The sequence below is a fragment of the Pristiophorus japonicus genome, chromosome 2 (assembly GCF_044704955.1).
Source record: "Pristiophorus japonicus isolate sPriJap1 chromosome 2, sPriJap1.hap1, whole genome shotgun sequence".
Lineage (NCBI taxonomy): Eukaryota > Metazoa > Chordata > Chondrichthyes > Pristiophoridae > Pristiophorus > Pristiophorus japonicus.
In genome coordinates this window covers 82,119,907-82,135,322 of record NC_091978.1, presented here as the reverse complement: position 1 = coordinate 82,135,322, position 15,416 = coordinate 82,119,907, and positions in this window count along the sequence as shown.

Genomic DNA, 15,416 nt, shown 5'->3' with positions numbered 1-15,416 from the left:
CCCTAATTTCCCTTTTTATCCACGGTTGAGCCACCTTCCCCGTTTTATTTTTACGCCAGGCAGGGATGTACAATTGTTGAAGTTCATCCATGTGATCTTTAACTGTCTGCCATTGCCTATCCACCATCACCCCTTTAAGTATCATTCGCCAGTGTATCCTAGCCAATTCACGTCTCATACCATCGAAGTTACATTTCTTTAAGATCAGGACTCTTGTCCCTGAATTAACTGTATTACTCTCCATCTTAATGAAGAATTTTAATATATTGTGGTCACTCTTCCCCAAGGGGTCTCACACAACAAGATTGCTAATGAATCCTCTCTCAGACACAACACCCAGTCTAGGATGGCCAGCTCTCTAGTTGGTTCCTCGACATATTTTATATTGGTGTATAAAACCATCTCTTATACACTTACCGCACAAGACCCCACTCGCTCACCGGGGTTCTCCCTGCTCAACTGCTCATGAAAAGAGCGCTCAAAACAAGGTTCTCTCTAGTCCACCCTGATCTCCATGATCATGTCGCGGGCAGGCGGCATCAACAAAGCATGTACCATAATCGCGCAAGTTTGTCACGCGATATTGAAGTCAATGACCCTGTATTTGTTCTCAACTATGGACATGGTCCAAAATGGCTTGCTGGCACCGTCATAGCCAAAGAAGGGAGTAGGGTGTTTGAGGTCAAACTTGCAAATGGACTAACTTGCAGAAAGCATTTGGACCAAACCAAACTGCGATTCACAGACAGCCAGCAGCAACCTGAAGAGGACACCACCAACTTCGACCCTCCGATACACACACAAGTGGCAACCGATATCACAGTTGACCACGAAGCTGAACTCATCATCCCCAGCAGCCCAGTGAAGGCCCAACCAACTCACCTGCACCTGTGTGTGTACCGAGACGATCGACTAGGGAGTGGAAAGCCCCAAATCGTCTCATCCTGTAAATAAGTGTACTATTGACTTTGGATTGAAGTGATGTTATGTATGCAACACCTTGTAACCAGCATTCTACCGCCACCAGAGGGCGCATCTGTTGGAGTCCCAAGGGATCCCAGCATATAAGCAGGCCTCCCTGGCTGTGCCGGCACTCTGAAGTCAGAATAAAAGACTAAAGTCACACTTACTCAAGTCTACAGTACTCAGTCACATTGCTTTATTTGAGACATAACAGGGAGGATGTTTGAATTCAGCAAAGGAGGTCCAAGAAATTGATAAAGAAAGGGAAAAGGAAATATGAGAGTCAATTAGCAAGAGACATAGAGCTAGAATTTCCATAAAACCCACCACTGCCGGTTGCCGCCTAAAGATTCTTAAGGTAACACCGGCGAAAAATTGCACAAAACAAGGAAAAAATACCGCCTGCCAAGAAAATGGATCTTGCACATAAATTCTTGGCAGTTATATGCGATCCTGGGCAAATTGGGCGTTTCTTAATCAAAATGGCCGCTAATTACTTAAATCTAAACCGAGGCTGCGGTTAGGCCTAGGAAGGGGGAAAACACAAAAAATATTTTTTCCAGGAAACAAAAAGTAAAAAATCAGAAAACATTCTCAAGACCCTTTTTAACTTAATCACTGTAAAAGAATTTTAAAAGAATGATAAAAAAACACTTTAACTTATCTTTCTTTGCAGGGCTACTTACCTACCGCCCAGTTCCAGCTGCTTTTCATGGGCATTTTTTCCGATCTTACTTATCATCGCTAAGTCCAAACTTGGGCGGTAGCATTTTTTTTGGTGGCGTACATTGGCGGTCAATTCCCCAGCAATATTTTGAAACCGCTGGCGGAACTCTTTGTGATATGGAGTGGAAATTTTCGCGGGTGGTTTTCCACCGGAAATTAGCAGTACCACCGAGAAAACCGCCGGAAATGGAGTGGAAATTCTAGCCCTATATGAACAGGAAAAATTATAATGGGGAATAAAGAAATGGTAGAGAAATTAAATGAATACTTTGTGTCTGTCTTCACAGAAGAAGACACAAAAAACCTCCCAGCAATAGTGGAGAACCAAGGGTCTAGCGAGAATGAGGAACTGAAAGAAATTAGTATTTGTAAAAAAAATGTACTGGAGAAATTAATGGGACTGTAAGCCAATAAATCCCCTGGACCTAATGGCCGACACCCTAGAGTTTTGGAAGAGGTTGCTATAGAGAAATTAGATGCATCTTCCAAAATTCCATAGATTCCAGAATGGTTCTAGCAGATTGGAAGGTAGCTAATGTAACCCCACTATTTAAGAAAGGAGGGAGAGCGAAAATGGGGAACAACAGACCAGTTAGCCTGACATAAGTCGCAGGGAAAAAGGGAGAATCAATTATTAAGGATGTGGTAACAGGGTACTTAGAAAATAATAATAGGATTGGGCAGAATCAAAACGGATTTATGAAAGAGAAATCATGTTTGACAAATATGTTCGTTTTAAATAACAGAATAGATAAGGGGGAACCAGTGGATGTGGTGTATTTGGATTTTCAGAAGGCATTAGATAAGGTGCCACACAAGAGGTTATTAAAAAAAATTAGGGCTCATGGGGTTGGGGGTAATATATTAGCATGGATTGAGGATTGGTTAATGAACAGAAAACAGAGAGTAATAATAAATGGGTCATTTTCGGGTTGGTAGACTGTAACTAGTGGGGTGCCGCAAGGATTGGGCTCGGAAGTGTTAGTGTCAGTGTCCTTGCCGAGAGTGTCATCTTCAGTTAAACGCTGCCACTTTCTTCAAGGAAACGAATAAGTGTCAAAAAAATGGACATTGTGGGGTGATCAGTTTAGTCTGCAGTACATAATGCATTGCTTCAATGAATGTAAATAAACTGGACATTTGAAATTCTAATACCTATAGTTGACTTGAATAGGTTGCTATTGTCATTGGCTGTATGAAAAATGATAATCTTTATCTCCTGCACCTTGTAGCTTTCCTTTACGTGGCCTGCTCTAATACCTCCCAACAACTTTTATTAGTTCCCTTTGTGTTGCAATTCCAGCAAGTTACTGGATAATTCTGTGTTAACTATACACTTCTAATGCTATTCAAGCAAATATGTCTGCACATGCCATGTTATCAGACATATAGGGCTTGATTATTCCTACTGAAGGTGGGCGACATCCGAGGTGAGCTGCGACCCCACACCTGGCTCCATGTCAGCTCCCCCCATGACTTTCCCTAGATTGGGCTTATTAACTACGCCCTGCAAGGTTCCCAGCCAATTAAAAGGAAGCGGGCCTGATGACATCGTCTGATGACATGTCATCAGCTGCTTTCCTTAAAGGGACAATGCCCACATACATTTTGACAGTTGTGCTGTCAGTGTTCTGCAGCGTTGAGGTGCTGCAAACACTGACAACCACTGCACAAAGGTGCACGGCTGCACCCAGGCCCTCCCATGACTCCCTCCATATGCTTATGGAGGGAGTCATAGAATGTAGGGAGGTTCTTCTCCCTTCCCATGGGCGGAAGATACCTCCCCAGGAGAACACGCAGCCTGGTTGCACATTGCACAGGAGGGCACAAGCAGGGATGTTGTCAGGAGGACCAGGCGCAAACCTTTCAAGGATCTCAGTAGATGATGAAACGTTACTGCAAAGCCACACTCAACCTCATCCTGCTGTGTCATTCATCACATCCCCATCACTCGCCTTCCCTACCCTAACCCTGCACATCCTTACTCACACCAACTTACCTTGCACCTCCACCCATTCCTTTCTCTCTCCATCTACATTATCACTTCCCCATCTCACTAGCCACCCACCTCAATCACCCTCATCCTTGTGCAATCATACCAACTAACAACACACAAGGGTAGGCAATGGTGTTATCGCCATTGCTGATGTAAAGTTTCTGCTAACATATTGTCAAACATTAAATCTTTATTTTCAACACTTTAACTTCTTGGACAGATCTGTGCACACTTTTGGAAGTGGCTCAGTGAGTTGCAGTGAATAGTGAGACATAACAGTACCCCCCCCCCCACCCCTACCCCCGCCTCCCCACCTCCCCAATGGTGATGAGTGTGAAAGGAATAGTTTAAGCATTGTAGGGATGCTTTATGGCATTTTTGTGGGGTGGTGCCAACCTGGCACATCATGTGACAGCCAGGGTGTACAGCATCAAGTGAAGTAAATGTGGCCATGGTGTCCCAAGCAGCAATGTGGTTGGGTGCTGATGCCCTGTGCAGCATCAGGTGATTACGGAGAAGGTTGGAGTTGCTGTTGGTGATGCTGGTGTGCTGAATGATGTTGGTGTTGGGGCTGATTGTGGTGGGATTCTGAGGACCTAGGCGAGATTTTTTCAAGGTCACCAGATGCTGATGAAATAGATGGCAGATGAAGCTGAGATGACAGAAGCGATCTGTCAATGGTGAGAGAGGTTGTTCCAAGGAGATGACACTGGATTGACCAGGCTGCGTGTCCTCCATAAAGCAGAAAAGTCTATTCCAAATCCAGATTTTAAGATTGGAAATTCAACAGCTATGAAATGGTAGCTTTTCTCCCATTTCTGCAGCTGTCAACTAGTCAAACCAATCCAGAGTTGTTGAGAACCTGACACACTTACCTGACGTGATACCCGAGGGACAGGAACCACGTGAAAAACTTCCAAAAATCCTTTGGACCTGGTAAAATGCTGCTTAAATAGCTTTAAGCAGCTTCTCAACTATCACAATTGCCTGACACGCTGTGTAGTGCTGGGTCTGCAAACCACAGGCAGAGCCGGCACTTTGGAAATTCACAAGGAGACGGGTTCAGAGTGGACTTCTGCCCTACTGTCAATCACGGCCATTTTGACAGTGGACCCGCCTCCAAACTCGCACTCGCAGGGATGGTAAGATTCCGCCCATAATCTAAAATTTAGTTCAGAACAAAGGGAGTGCTCGATTGTTAAAGGTTTGATCTGTCAGTTTAGATGTGAAACCAATGCTTGTTACAATGGATAATAATGATCCCAAGGCATTACTTGAAGAACAGGATATCGTCCTGACCAACAACTTTCAGACAACTCCACCAGAGAGACCTCTTTTAGAAGAGTTGCAATTCTGGCCTATCTGACATGCCTCAAATTCCATTTCGTTGTGCCATAAATGTTGCACTTTTGCCCCCAAAAGATTGCAGTTCCAGTCCATCTGGTCTGGATGTGGCAAAGCATGGATTGAGGGCTCAGCTAAGGTGTATGAGGGGCAGGCAGAGCAGGTGATGGTTCAGAGATAGAAATAAGGGGCCTGAGTTTGGTGAAAGATATGTTCCGCCCAAGTACCATTGAAAGGACCGCTGAGATCCTGATGGTACTTTGGCAGAAGTTTCATGAAAAAATCTGGGAAAGACTGCCCGGTGACAAAAATGGGCCTTGCATGCTGATTCTGGGCGGGAGCGGGTGGTAGCTCCCATTCTCGGTGGCAAATGCAATCCTCGGCAAAATACCACTGAGGATTGAGTCGGGCCCAGGGAGGGGGGACCTGATAAAATAATTTTTTTTTAAGACTTATAAAAAATACACCAGAAATTCTTCAGGGGACCTCATCCACCTAAATCCCTGCAAAAAAAAATAAAGAAAATAAGTGGACTAACATTTTTTTTGCAAGTCTTCATACCTACCGTTGAGGTAAGACTTGTCTCCACACTGAGGACCGCCCAGACCAAACTGGCAACGCAGTGGGCGAAAGAACTCTTGTGGGCGTTGCATGCCGGCGCACGCTGGCACACGTCAGCGGACGGTATCCAGCGGTCTTCTCTCCCCACCGGCGGGAGGACTCCACCAAACTCGTTCGGCAGGGAGACGCACAGAAACGAAGGAGACCGCCGAGTGCAGTGGATATAAAGTCCACCAATTTTGGGCCCTAGAAGTCTTAGTGGTTAACAGAATAATAATGACTGTACTTTTATTCACTATGAAATGGTTTGGAATATCCTGAGTGACATGGTTAGGTGACACGTGAATGCAAATTTTCCCTTTCTTTAACTGTGTCTAAAATGAAAGGGAATGCAACAAAATGTTGAGGCCTGAAGTTGCCGATGTTCAAAATGAATGGAAAAACAGCATTTTCCTATTGCAAATCAAGACACCCTGCACAAGAATATATAAATAGCAGGACTCAATAAAGGAATGCCATTTAATCACTGGACCATCAGAAACAGGTACAATTATATACATGAGGGTAGCTGTTATGATACTGCAGGATACAAGAGTCAATGGGCGGAAAATTGCAGTCGGAGGCTTCCTTCGGGCGAAAGCCTCCGACTCGAAAAAATTTTGCACAAATACCTGGTGTTCACGGCGGCGCCTTTGATTGCGGTCGGAGGCCTTCATTCGATGCGCAGCGAACAGTGAGATGACTTCCCTGTACATACGAAAATGCTGGAGTCATGTGGGCCTGGACCACCAATCACGAGGTAGTATTCCCATTGATAATAATATCTTCGTTTATGTGAGATCCCATTACTATCAATGAGAAAACACTCCTAAATCAAAAAACACAGCATAATAAATTTTAAAAACACCTCACATATTTAAAATTAATTTAAATTAAATGTAATTAAATGTTTTAGAAAAAATATATATTTTTTAAAACTTTTTTTAATAGGGTTAAAAATAAAATGACCTTAATGGACAGGATTTTTAACATAAAAATGTATGACTAAATTAAATTTTTATATGTTTTAAAAATCTTACGCTGGCAAAAGTAAGGTATACGCCTGCTTTTACCAGATGTAAGAGTTTGAAGGATATTCGCTGGGCAATAGATGGGCAAATAGCCCCCAATCTCTCCCGCGGGAATGTCCTTCTCCCAGGGATGTGGAGGATCCGTCCAGCGAAAATTTGACAGATCGGAAAAGTCGTTTTTTGGCGCATGCACATCTCACCCCAAAAAATGGCTTTTGTGAGGTCTTGCCAGATCCGTGCGCACTTTTGACTCGTCAAGGCCGGAATTTTTGGTACAATATTTTGAAATTAAATTGGAAAACTGGTATGGGTTGAGAGGAAAGAGACAAGTGAGAGTACGGCTGTATTTTCCTCTGTGATATCCAAAATTGGGTGGGATCACAGCAGAAGTGATGGGAAACTAAGGTGGTAAGGCTTACGATTGCTTCCCTGCCCAACGTCGATTTTTCTCTCCCCACCTTGCCGGAAGCAAAGTGGATGCCCTTTCCCTGCCTGCCAAAGTGCAAGCTGGGGGTGTGGTGCCTGGCCTTTCATTCCCATTTCATCCTCATCGTCCCACTACCACTCCCTGGTGAAAGCTGGCAGTAGGCCCAGGCTAGTGGCAGTAAAGGCCCTGATTTATTCCGATGGAGGGAGATGGCCTAATAGAGACTGTCTCTCATTCCAAACTGACCCAGCACTTAACTTCATAGACCTCAGTCTCTGATGAAACATAGAAACATAGAAAATAGGCGCAGGAGCTTGCACCAACATGATCATGGCTGATCATGCAACTTCATGTACCCCATTCCTGCTTTCTCTCCATACCCCTTGATCCCGTTAGCCGTAAGGGTCACATCTAACTCCTTTTTGAATATATCTAATGAACTGGCCTCAACAACTTTCTGTGGCAGAGAATTCCACAGGTTCACAATTCTCTGAGTGAAGAAGATTTTCCTCATCTCGGTCCTAAATGACTTACCCCTTATCCTTAGACTGTGACCCCTGGTTCTGGACTTCCCCAACATCGGGAACATTCTTCCTGCATCTAACCTGTCCAATCCCATCAGAATTTTATATGTTTCTATGAGATCCTCTCTCATTCTTCTAAATTCCAGTGACTATAAGCCTAGTCGATCCAATCTTTCTTCAAATGTTAGTCCTGCCATCCCGGGAATCAGTCTGATGAACCTTCGCTGCACTCCCTCAATAGCAAGAATGTCCTTCCTCAGATTAGGAGACCAAACTGTACACAATATTCAAGGTGTGGCCTCACCAAGGCCCTGTATCCCTAATTTCCCTTGTTAGCCACAGTTGAGCCACCTTCCCCGATTTATTTTTACGCTAACAGGGATATACAATTGTTGAAGTTCAGCCATGTGATCTTTAAATGTCTGCCATTGCCTATCCACCGTCACCCCTTTAAGTATCATTCGCCAGTCTATTCTAGCCAATTTACGTCTCATACCATCGAAGTTATCTTTCCTTAATTTCAGGACCCTAGACTCTGACTTAACTGTGTCACTCTCCATCTTAATGAAGAATTCTACCATATTATGGCCACTCTTCCCCAAGGGGCCTCACACAAAAAGATTGCTAATTAATCCTCTCTCATTACACAACACCCATCAGGTCCATCATGCAATCTTTCTGTTATTCAGCAACATTGAAAAGTACAAATTGGAGAAGGTTGTGTTCAAATTGTACAACGATTTGGTTTGACAAGAGCTTGAGTACTGTATTTATTTTTTGTAACAAATATACAAAGGAGACATGCAAGCATGGAAAAATCGCAAGACTAGTCCGAGTGTCAGAGAACTTAGTTAGGAGGAAATATTTGAGATACTAGAGGTATGTAATTCAAGTATACTACTTATAATTAAATTGTGACAGTAGGATAGGGTGAAGTGGATATAGCTATCAAAAGCAAATTTAGGACTGTTATCAAAAAATCCATCTTTACTAAGTGTAATCAACACATGGAATGAAATTTTGGGTGATGCAGTGAAGTAAAACAAAAATTAGATTCCTTTAAAAAACAACTGGATGCTATGATAGGGGACAAAATGTTATATGTGCTTAAAAGAATGAACTTGAATGGGTCAAATAGTATTCCTCATTTGCACTTATTTTGCGATCTTTATCAATCTGTTCCCAGGTATATCTTTGACACCTTCTCCAGGATCCATTTTACTTCAGGATTTCATCATCCTCATCATCATAGGCAGTTCCTCGGAGTCGAGGATGACATGCTTCCACTCTAAAAATGAGTTCTCAGGTGACTGAAGAATCTGGTGCGGGACCTACAGTCTCAGTCACAGGTGAGGCAGACAGTGGTTGATGGAACAGGTAGGTGAGGTGCCTGGATTGCTGCGCTCCTTCCACTGTTGACGCTTGGCTTCAGCTTGCTCTCGATGAAGAGACGGGGAGCTAGACTTTCCACTTTGCTGTCTATCACCCAAAAAATGGGCGATGCTCCAGCGATGTTCGATGTCCCAGCCTGACCGATCGCTGGCTCATTGAGTGATGTTGAGGAGCTGGCTCCGGCTCTGGTGGGGAGCCACAATCGAGGGGCCACCTCACTTGGATCTGCCGAGTCCTCTGATGTGTCACGTGATTAATGTGTCAAGCAGTTTTGAAGTAATCCTGCCTCCACAACTCTGTGTTACTGAATTCAGCAAAGATGAACTACCATATGTATTAAACATATGGTGCATTGTTTTGCAACATCTCCTGGTCTCATTTATTGTAGTAGTGATGCTCCGTCTTCGTATGCCAGCACAGCGCAATAATGTGTACCCCTCTGCTATAATAAACTCAATAAGCTCAATTGTGTTTTGCAGGGCCCACAACACCCACAGCACAAATGTGCAGATCAGAGCCGCAACCTGCGGTTCCATTACAGGTGGTCCTCATCACAGTTGGGGAGGAGGAGGAGGGACATACCACGAAGCCTGAGGAGGATGAGGAGGAACTGCATTTGGAGGAAGATGCCCCTCGCATCCCTCAGCATGTGGTGGAATCACCTGTGGGACCTCTGGCTATTACATCGGCATCTTCAACGGAAGAAGCAGCAGGACCAAGCGGCATGCAATTGTCGATGCCAAGGCGAGCATTAGGCCCTCGCAGACCACACGGAGGTTGCATCAGCGAATAGAGCACAAACCTACCCTGGCCGATCGCATCGCTCCACGATGACATGTAAGCTGTGATCCTGACCAACGGATCCATCACAGACCAATTCAGGATTTAATGTGCTTTTTAAGCCTAGTTACTGTCCTCCTCTGAAATGGTGACAGAGTTAGGGTTGGATTGAACATACCAATAAGAAGAGTCAGTATCTTCCTCATTTGCATGCTGCTCCTGAGCAACACAGAACAACTTCTATATGTAGTTGATGACACTTGGCCCTACTGTTACACCACTCTTCTAACTATTCACTTGTCTCTGTGCTGGTGGTCTGTCATCCAGTGTTGGATGAGGCAGAATTTCTCCTAAGTCATTGGCCACCACTCCAATTTCCATTCCCTTCCCACCTATTCCATTCCCCTCGCTGACCACAGTTGCAGCTGAAAAAGATCTTTTGCTACATTGGCGCCCTGTTCAACTCTGAGTTTAGTTTCACACCCCTTATTCTCTCCATCGCAAAGAACACTTACTTCAACCTCTGCAACATTAACTACCTCCGTCCCTTTGCTACTAAACCTTCAGACATAACTTTTTCACCTCCCGGCTTGATTACTCTAATGCTGTCCTTACTCATTTTCCCTTCCTGCAGCCTCCATAAACTCCTATTTAGCCAAACCTTTGTCAAGCGCATCCTGCCCCACACTAACTCCCACTTTCCCATCACTGTTGCCTTGCTAAGTACATTTGCTCCCCATCCCCCAGTCATAACATTGAAAATCCTCATTTTTGTCTTCAAATCCCTCCATGGCCTTGCCAATCTCTATAACCCACTACAGTACAATATCCACCACTCCCACAAACTCTATTATTTTGACTCAACCATCTGTGCATACCTTCCTTTCCATCTCACATTGGCAAAAGAGTTGTCAGCTGCCTTGGGCCCCCTTTGTGGAATTTCCTCCCTAAATGTCCTAACCTCCCTAGCCTCCTGCTAATACCTCCTCAAAACAAATTTCTTGTACCAATCTTTTGGTCATCCTCACTTGCTGCCTGAGTACTTATTTACCTTACACCTATCTGTGAAGTGACTTGGGACATTTTTTCCATTAAATACATTATATAAATGTGAATTGCTGTTGTTGATTATATTTGAGAATTAGGAGAAGATGGGCTGGGGGTGGGGTTGGGGGGGAGGTGTCCACAGTGTAACCAGTGTCAGAGCAATGAATGACTTCAGGATTTCTGCGTTTAGATGCGTGGTCAGTTTCAAAGGGGTAATAATAGCGATGCTGTTGGTTCACCGTTATTACCCACCACAAATCCCCGCCCATTATTTTGAGGTTTGGTTTGTTTCTTTAGGTTGCTAGTCTATCATTTCTTTTGGCAGCGGAATGTCAGTCAGTGTTCCTAATTATATGGTTAAACCACTCTTTCACAACTTCAACCTGTGAAAGACGACGTAGATTAATTTATACCATGTTTTGTGTTTGACATTTGCATTGATAACTCTGACATTCCACTTAATCCAATACATGGCCTTGGCATTGACATTCTAAGAAAAGCTATCCAGTGTCCTGCTAATGATTGCTTGTTTAAACATTCTTCAATGATAGGTAAAGATAAATCTAAGAATATTTTAGCTTGAAACTGACTTTAAGCATGTCATTTTTTACTTCCATAAGAAACCTTGAATATTCATATTCGATCATCTTGGAACAAGACTCCTGTCTGAATGTGGCAGCATAAGTGCAACACAAAGCTCTGTAATGGAGACACAAAGGTCAGGTGAAGAATTAGCTTGGACAATGATGTCAGTAAATGGGACTGAGGCAAATAATTTCTTATGCACTTCTTAATTTCTGATCACCATTAATATTACCTATATAAGTAAGGAGCAATGGGCAGTTTGGAACTTGTCATTGTGATGGGAGCCTTTTGAAATGTCTTTGACGATAATATCATTCTGTTAGCCTTGGCTCAGTGGTTGACTCTCACCTCTGTGTCAGAAGGTTGCTGGCTCAAACCCCACTCCAGGACTTTTAGGCTGATACTTCAATGCTGTACTGAAGGAGCGCTGCATTGCCAGAGGTGCCATATTTCAGATAAGATGTTAAACTGAGGCTCTGTCTACCCACTCAGGTGTTCGTAGTTGAAGCACAGTTCTCCTTGTGTCCTATATTTATCATATTTACCCACAAAACAACAGTGACTACACTTCAAAAGTAATTCATTGGCTATAAAGCACATTGGGACATCTTGAGGACATCATAAACACTATATAAATGCAAATTCTTTCTTACTGTATGATATTTAGAATTAAATGCTCAGTTATGATTGATATCATTTGATGTGGTAGTTTTCTTGTGCTTGACCATTTATTTTTACATCAGATAATGCCAAAAACTGCATGTGCATAAATCATAAATAATACATCAAGTTTTTCTGTTGTATGTCTTAACCATTTTACAATTGAAACTGTTAAATTCAATATCATCTGACATTGAATATTCATATCCACTGCATATGAATCTGAGATCTTCATCTCTGTTTTCCTATGCTAGGTAGAAATGAATCAAACAGTTGAAGGACATGACTTTCAGGCAGATTTACAACAACTTTGTGCTTGAGATATGTTTGCACCAAGGGCCAAACATTATTCAGCTTGTAAAAAAAATGGTGCTTTTTTTATTTATTGTGACTGTTACTGAAATCTACCAAGTATTCTTGGTTGAACTGCAAATAAGTCACGTGAGGATTCAATCCTTTTACTGAGATAGCTGATTTCAATAAACATTTGTAAGGGTGCTAACTTTACCCTCAACAATCCTGAGCCCAGGACAGAAAAAACCAACAGGGTTTCGCATTCTACTGAAAGATACCCACGTGTAGATATCAGGTGTAGGCAGGAATGGCCTTGGCTATGCTCCCCCTGCCAACCCCACCCCTCCCCCCCCGCCCCCCCACACGCTCCTGCCTCATCCTAAGATCTATATCTCAGCAAAGCTAATTAATTAGGGTTGGAAATTCTCCAACCCTGCGCTGGGCTTTTCGGTGATATTTCGCCGTTTTTGGTGGAAAATGGTTTAGCAGGAAATTCCCTGAAGTCTTGCGGCGGCAGTTTTGAAATACCGCTGAGGAGCGGACTGCCAGCATGCAAGACTGAAAAAGTGCTTTCGCCCGATATTTGGCTCAGCGATGACCCGTAGATAGGACCAAAGAAAACGGCGGGGAAAAACCTGCGTTGCTGCCCTTGGAACAGCGGTAGGTATTGTAAGGGGAGCTTGGGGTGTGGGTTCGAATCCACACTCCCCTTGGGTTCTGTACATGCGATTTATGAGGATGGGTGAATAAGAGGCACCAGACACAGTGGGTAAGAGTACAAAATGGCTAATGTTGTTTATTTAGAATAGCAAACACAAAGATAGAGGGCATAGGAAGAGGTCATAAAATAGCAATAATGGCAAAATCTCATTCAACAACCTGAAAAATCTCGCAACCAGGAAGGGGAAAACAAGAGGTTAAAACATCCCACTCACACACATCCACACCTCCCACTCCCACCCTTCCTACCAACTCCTATCCTAAATTGAGTCTGTGAGGGGGTTTGGGCCATACACACAATCCTATCAGCTCCGGGGTTCTTTAGCACTTATTTCAGTTCAGGGTCCCTCTGGGGTGGGTTTTATGTTATTTTTCGGTTTTCCTCTTCGATGTTGTGTCGGTTTCTTCTATCTGCCTCTCGGTTATCGTCAAACTACAGCTGTGGATCCAGGTTATTGAACCAGGTGTCCAGATCTGCACAGCTCTGCATGCCCCAGCCTGATGCTTCGGCTATTCTCACCCTGTCCAGTGTGTTCAGGGCTAACAGCAGCACCTGCTGCCACTTACCAACCAGGAGGTTGGCTCGTGGGTTTTTAGTCTCGACCAAAATCAAAGTTTGCAAAACTCTCTCAGCTCCTTCCCCCCCAGCAGCTAGCAGCCCTTTCAAGAACTGACCCCAAACTATTGTTCTCCACAACTCCTGCAAGTCTTTTCCTCTCCACATCTTTCCTCCCCTGTCAACTCTGCCCAGCTCCTTTTTGGTCCACAACTCCTTTTCTCCACAACTGCTTTTCTCCACAACTGTCTTTCTGGTGGTTCTGTGTCCTATATTTGTATTCAATTCAGTTCTGGTCTTTTCGCGCTCAAACCCAGTGGGTGGTCCATTGTGTAAGTTTGGGCGGGGAGATAGCTTTGAATATTTAATCAGAAGATGTCACAGGTACACGCAGGTGTGAGGACCAGGGTATTGTTTCAGTGCATATAGGTACCTGAAAGTCTGTGGGTCCTTTGTTATAGTCCTGGGAGTCAGTGGGCCATTCCTGCAGTGATTCATAGTTTTGATTCAAAGCTATTGTCCATATTAATTAGGTAGATAATGGCCCACATTCGTAGTTTGATTTGGGGGAGGGAAGTCATTTTCAAACTGGGTCAGGGAGTTCTTATTGGTTGAAGATTTCCCCACTTCAGGCCCGACTCGACCCCTGATTGGCCTGCCAGAATGCACTTTTCCCCTATTGGCCAGTGCCTCGGTCTTGTTTGTGAGCCAGACTCCACAATGTCTGTATCCGCCCACACATTTTCCCAGCCTGCTTTTACTTGGCCAAAAATGTTAATTTAGTGTATGGAACGATCCCACGTTAGTTTTCTTGTCCTTACGGTGTTTCAAATGCTGCCGTGGATTTTTGAACCTTACAGTATGAAGATCTGTAAAAAAGATGTAAAAGTTTTTATTTTTAAATTATTTTGCAGCAATTTGCTAGAAAAGGAACTTGTGAATATTGTGTGATTCTGTATTTTTTGAAAAAAAAATGGTGTTTTCCCCCATCCCTGGGCCCAACTCACAACAGTATCGACGTCAGAGAAAAGTTACAGAACATTTGCGGTTTGTGCAGCGAATCCTCGTGCAACACCAATTTTTCCCGCTTGCCGCATTTTTTCCCGAATGTTGATCCTCGAAATCATAGCGGAGTCATAGCAATATTTTTAGTGGAAAAAAAGCGCTGTGACCAAAAACCGAATTTCAAGCCCAATATTGTCTCTTACATGAAGAACAGTGTTTACACTGTACATTAATGATTTAGACGAGGGGATTAAATGTAGTATCTCCAAATTTGCGGATGACACTAAGTTAGGTGGCAGTGTGAGCTGCGAGGAGGATGCTATGAGGCTGCAGAGTGACTTGGATAGGTTAGGTGAGTGGGCAAATGCATGGCAGATGAAGTATAATGTGGATAAATGTGAGGTTATCCACTTTGGTGGTAAAAACAGAGAGACAGACTATTATCTGAATGGTGACAGAATCGGAAAAGGGGAGGTGCAACGAGACCTGGGTGTCATGGTACATCAGTCATTGAAGGTTGGCATGCAGGTACAGCAGGCGGTTAAGAAAACAAATGGCATGTTGGCCTTCATAGTGAGGGGATTTGAGTACAGGGGCAGGGAGGTGTTGCTACAGTTGTACAGGGCCTTGGTGAGTATTGTGTACAATTTTGGTCTCCTAACTTGAGGAAGGACATTCTTGCTATTGAGGGAGTGCAGCGAAGGTTCACCAGACTGATTCCCGGGATGGCGGGACTGACCTATCAAGAAAGACTGGATCAACTGGG